Below are 6,742 nucleotides of genomic sequence, written 5' to 3'. Positions count from 1 at the left end.
AAGCAAATTGAATTCAAATGATTAAATAGTCATATGCTCAGCAACAAAGAGAAGTCAACAAAAAACATTTCTTTTCCATTCTAGTATACAAATTACATTCAGATGGGAGTATTATTGCTAAACATCTCCACAAAAATGCCGAAAAAACTTATTAATGTTACAACAACCAACTCCTATTCCCTCGAAATGATAATGAAGTCTAAAAATTCCACTCAAAACAGAAGTTAAAGTTGTTCAGACCTCACCAGGTGAGAGCGAAAAACTTAAAGTTTCCCTTGCTCTTAACACTAACTCCCTCCTTGCCAGCAATAATAACAGCAATAATAACAACAGTAGTCATATCCAAGAATAATCCATGCTCTACCACTCCTTCAAACGCCACAATCTCTTTACCAGCAGTAGCAAAATCCTTAATAAGAGTCTTGAAATATAAATCCATAATATAATTTGAGTTATCGGTCACATAAGGCTTCCCATTACCATCCAATCTCAACTTTGCATCAACCTCCTCTTACTTAAACAACTCCTGTAACCTAAAAAAAATTATAATTCCAATAACCTGCACCATCTCAACTAGCATAGCCAACCCGGATCCACCTGAAACTGAAACGAGCTTCGAATCATCCACCACAAGAACAAACTTCTCCAACGCAGCCTCAACCATCTTCTCTCTCAACAAAGCCCCACTTCGACCCTTGACAAAATCAAAATTAGGGTCGACTTCATCTCCATTAATAGCTAGATCAATATGTGGGTGGTCATCAAGAGTCGAATTGGCTACGACGAATGTTGTTGTTGAACCGGTGCCTGTCTTCAGATGCCAAAGAAAACAAAATTACCTTCATAATGAATGCAAAAGTTGCAAAAGGTTTTACAGCATAGCTAGTTTCACTAGTTTATCTCAATTTCAAATAGTTAGTTTTAGTAGATTAGAGATTTAAAAACAAACAGCATAGCTGGAATCTAAAGTTACGAGTGTCATTTTGAACACCTCTAGCTTACCAGTTTTTTCGTTGGCATTTGCCACAATCCAGTCAACCTCAGTTTTTCAGTGAACTAATTGTCTATCAATGCCCATCCAATTGATTAATTTTCTCCATATACTTGTCACAAACAAGCATCGGAACAACATGTGAAAATGTTTTTCTTCTTCACTTTACGTAGTGGACATGCCATATCCTTCAAGTTCACCCAACAAGCTCATTTTTACTAGCATAGCATCCTTCTATGCATTATACGGTATAGCATAAACAACCATTTTAATATACTTATCATGCTGAATGTATAACAAATGGCATCCATTTGAACAATTTAATATACTTATCTTCTATTAATAAGAAAATCATTGTCAACAGAAAATGTCTCATAGCAAACACACAAAAAATGTTTATATGCTATTAAGTATATAACAGTTGATAGATAGCACTTTAGAGAAATATTTTACTGCACATTCAACAAAAGACCAGAAAGCAGAGAAGAATGCCCACTAGCAGTTGTACTATGCATTCAACAAAAGACTAGAAAGTAAAATATCTAGGAGGTCCAATAAATGGCCCATTAATTTCTTACAGAACACTTCTGGATGTCCTAAACATGGGGTCTGGGGAGGGTAAGTGTACGCAATTCATACCACTACCTCAAATGTAAGATAGAGAGGTTGTTTCCGATAGACCCCCGACTTGAAACTCAATGTGTACATAACTCTTATATAAATCTAAATAATAATTAAGTTTGAAGATTTAAAATCCTAAATGCTTCAAAGTCCAAACTCGACAGAGTGTAAAACTTTACCAACCAAATCTAACCAAGTTTGACAGCACATCAAAACACCTACTTGGAAATGAAACTGATGATATTTGTGACATACCACTTATGGTGGTAACTAAGAGACTCAAATGCAAAACTTTCTATCTGAAAAATTCAAATCAGAATATAGAATAGCTTCCAGTACAGGATTCAACATAAAGTATCCAAAGATGAGAGGAAAAACAATGCAATTCAAGAAGACTACCCATCATAGGTAAGTCAAACTACTTGTATAACAAAGGGGGTGAACTGATATCTTGATTAACAGCTCTGTCAAAAACTTATAAAAGAATGTACTTCGACGCAAATACATCAAAGGAACTTTAGTTGAATAAATAAATTCCATATTTGTTCTTCTAGGTAAATATACAAGTTCATGGTAGCATTTTAAAAAGTTCATAACTTAATGGTTTAAACCTTTCTTTTTAAGCCACTGTTACAGCTAACTGTGTGGTTGATGCATTAACAAACATAGAAGCTAAAGAGAAGTAAGAAGCATTCTTCACTGAAGCTATCTCTCTGCTAAGTCAAGTCAAAGCTATATTGAAGAATGACAATGATGGAACTATAATTTCAGAATCAAAGTCAAGAAGAATAACTATACTTTTGCTCGTGGATTGTAATATCTATACTTGGTCTATTATTGTTGTCCAACTTCTAACCAGCCTCAAACTCATGCATTATTCCTTGAGGTTCTATATCCTTTTTACTAGGATTAAGTCTAGACATAGGTCATATTTTGTTTAAGGATGAACTTTTTATTCTTAAATTGACAAAGGTCTGAGTAAATCCCCCTCTTGTAACACCAGACTTTTTCCAAATGCTAACAAATACAGGATAAGGGATGGCCTAACCCCCTACCACGATAGTGGTTCTTTTTTCGCAAAAAAGAAAACCTTTCTTTCTAATTCCATTCAATGGAGATCTTGGTAAAATGAGAAAATTAAAACCCAAAAGACAGCAAAAGACCTATTCTGATTTGATATACCAAAATAACCAGGATCGCCAAACTTGACTCATAGGCTCGTAGATAAGTTAGTCAGGGAACGAAAGTAGTGTAATCGAAGAAAAATAGACGATAAAGAAGAAGAAGTACTATAATTTTCACCATAGCAAATGGTAAGTGTGTGTGAGAGAGAGAGATCATACCGATGCTGCAACCACTACTGCTTCGATGGAGGAAGGAAACCACTACATCTTCAATGGTTTCGATGGAGAGGCACTTTGTCCTAATTTAGTTTAGAGAGGAAGAGAGAGGTAGTGAAGTGAAAAAGGAAAAGAAACCTCTACAGATTAATAAATATAATCTTCCGACCACTACAGTCGGAAATAAAAGTTGAATATATTTAATTATTCAGTATTTTCGACTACAGTAGTCGGAAACATTTGATATATTTATAGTGAAGTTTTTTGTAACGTATTTAGTAATATATTTATTTTATTATTAAATGTTTCGACTAAAGTAGTCAGAAATCTAATTAATCATAGATTTAATTAATTATTAATTTTTTGTATAAAGATATAATTATATATTAGGTCATATATCTATTTAGTTATTAATATTTTCGACTATAACAGTCGGAAAAATATATGTAATAATTTATTTTACTTATTTTCTCAAGAAAACAATGTTTTTTAGTATCAGAAGTAGTCCCTGACTAGTGAAAGGATCTACAATGGCTTTATGTTAGTGTAAGGATTTTTTTGGCAAGAGAAAGTCTATGCTAGTAGGTTAGAATGCCAAAGATGATAGAGATTTGTTTAGCTATTAGTATTTCCGACTACAATAGTCAAAATATATATTAATAATTTATTTATTTTATTATTTATATTTTCGACTACAATAGTTGAAAATACAATGGTAGTAATTTATTTAAATAATTATTTAATTTCTATAAAAGGATATGATTATATATTTAGTCATATATATATTTAGCTATTAGTATTTCTGACTACAGTAGTCGAAAATATATATTTAATAATTTATTTTTTTGATTATTTATATTTCCGATTACAGTAGTCAAAAATATATATTTAGTAATTTATTTATTTGATTATTTATATTTTCGACTACGGTGGTCGGAAATATATATTTAATAATTCATTTATTTGATTAATTATTTTCTCGACAACAGTGGTCGAAAATATATTGATAATAATTTATTCAAATATATTTTCGACTATAGTAATCGAAAATATATATTTAATAATTTATTTATTTAATTATTTATATTTTCGATTACGGTGGTCGGAAACATATATTTAATAATTAATTTATATGATTATTTATATTTCCGACTACAGTGGTTGGAAATATATATTTAATAATTTATTATTTGATTATTTATTTTTTTATTACAGTGGTCGAAAATATATTGGTAATAATTTATTTAAATAATTATTTAGTTTGGTATGATTATATATTTATTTAGCTATTAGTATTTCCGAGTACAGTGGTCGGAAATATATATATTTAATAATTTACTTATTTAATTATTTATATTTCCGACTACAGTGGTCGGAAATACATTTGTACTGATTATATATTTATTAATATATTTATTTAATTATTTATATTTTCGACTACAACAGTCGGAATATATATTTTCCAGAATTTATCACCAAATATTCTGACTGTTGTAGTCACAAATAGTATAGGGAAAATATTTGATTAAAAAATAATAATAAAAAAGTAAATTTTCTAAATGAAGTAGTCGGAAATTTCCGATTACTTTTTTCATTCGAAAATTTCGGTCGGAAAATAACGAACTTCTAGTAGTGGATGTGCCTTAAATAAAATATATATCCATTATTGAAGTAACGAACTTGAGTTAGTATTAAATCAAGAAACAATTATTACCAAAGGCATTTCTTATTTTTGTATGCACATCTTTATTTTTTTTATGAATAAATTGATACTCTTTTTAGCTAAAAGATCTCAAACATGAATATTTAAGCAAAACTTTCTCAACGTGGAGAAGAATTATACGTAAGAATAGTTGGTGCCAAATACATTAATCCAAAGCAGTGTTTTTGGGAATGCATAAAGAATAGGAAATTTGAAGAGAAGCCTTGGGAGTAACTACTAAAGTTGCTATCACGTGATAAGGACTCATGAGTTCGAGCTATGGAAATGGCTTGAAGAAGTGCAATGCAAGGCTGCGTACACTAATCCTTGTGTTCCGTCCCTTCCCCAGGACCCGCGAACAGCAGAAGCTTTAGTGCATCAGGTTGGCTTTTTTTCTTTACGTGAGTAAATGATACACAATATGTTGACATCTCTTAAAAATGATAAGGACTAATATCAGCTATAACGTTCAGCAATATGGTAAACGCTTAATCCAAACACATAATGAAATACACTAACATTCAAATGGGATTGGTTCCTAAAATCAAAGGAAAAACAAGATGTGTCTTAATATCACTATCACTGTGATTACAAAAGGATCAAAAGAAATTTGTGAAACAAAATATTTCTCTCAAGTCATAATTTTGACATCAATATGGTTAGAATAAATTTGTGTTTTTATCAGCTATAACGTTCAGCATTATGGTAAACGCTTGATCCAAACACATAATGAAATACACTAACATTTAAATGGGATTGGTTCCTAAAAACAAAGGAAAAGCAAGATGTGTCTTAATATCACTATCACTGTGATTACAAAAGGATCAAAAGATATTTGTGATACAGAATATTTCTCTCAAGTCATAATTTTGACATCAATATATGAAACTGAACGAACGATAAAACACGAGATATATAGGCAAATTAAACATGTCACGACGTGCAAGATGAAACCTTGCACACAGCTATAAGAATGTTAAGTCTACGTGATTAAAAGCGCCTTGACGATTTTCTCTCCCATTCCATCAGTCATTGGAACCAAATGATCAGCTCCTGTAATTTCATGATATTGGATCCATGGTAACTGTTGTGCAATGTAACTTTGTAGTGACAGGTGAGAGCTTATCCTCATCGCCTTGCCACAAGTGAACGGAACCTTCATTTTTTAGGGAACGGGTTCTCAAGATCTGTTGTATCGAATTCCCATGTTCCGAAGCCAATCATTAAGACATGGTGGAGGGAATCATATTCTCCTTGTTGTCTTACCTGTGCCTGAAGGAGAATGGGTAACAGAAACAATGAGCTATAACAGCACAAGATAACAGGCACCGTAGATTAGTAAAAGATAACAGGCATCCATAGATTTGTTGAGGTGCACAACATTGTTCTAGCACCATCGTCATCAAAAGGAAGAGAGTTTAATTATTATGCCTTGCTAAGTCTATTTGTTGAATGTCGATCAATTCTTTTCTTTCATTCCTTTAGCCCATGGAAACATTTGACCTCCACCTTTCATTTTATGATATAATGGATCCATGGTAGTTTCTTTGAGATGTATTGTTTTAGAAGGATGGGTACATGACCATCTTCATCACTTTGCCGAATGTGCACTGAGCCTTCTCTGTTAGGGAACGGGTTCCCTAGCTCCATCAGATCAAATTCCCATGTCCCGAACCCTATCATTATGTCGCAGTGGACTCGTACTCGCCTTATCGTCTTACCAGGTCCTAACATCATCAAGTAAATAGCAAGGTTAATGGAGAAATGTCATATAACATAATACAAAGGCTTGGTCCTTCAGGATACAAGTGTCCTGAAGTTTTGAATTGAAAAGTCGAACTTCAGAATATAGTATCCTGAAGTTTCAACTAAAATACAAACGGTTCGACCTGTCGTCAGATATGAAATAACGGACGGTATGAATTTAGCAACCCTCACAATAATATAGTACCCTGAAATTTGAACTGAAAAACTGAACATCGGGATACAGTGAATCAACTCATCAAGTTAGTACATATAGTAATGCACTTAGATGAAAACAATACAATAAATCTACATGGAGAGTGAAGCAGAGATAGTAAAGAAAAA

At 32.1% G+C, this 6,742-nt stretch overlaps 1 pseudogene; it reads right to left on the bottom strand.

The window, feature by feature from the left end:
* Positions 1 to 241: 241 nt before the first annotated feature.
* Positions 242 to 6,337, bottom strand: LOC107841552 (annotated as a pseudogene).
* Positions 6,338 to 6,742: the final 405 nt, after the last annotated feature.

This window comes from Capsicum annuum, chromosome 9, assembly GCF_002878395.1.
Source record: "Capsicum annuum cultivar UCD-10X-F1 chromosome 9, UCD10Xv1.1, whole genome shotgun sequence".
NCBI lineage: Eukaryota > Viridiplantae > Streptophyta > Magnoliopsida > Solanales > Solanaceae > Capsicum > Capsicum annuum.
The sequence above is the reverse complement of the archived record's forward strand: the minus strand, read 5'-3'. Positions and strand labels throughout refer to the sequence as shown.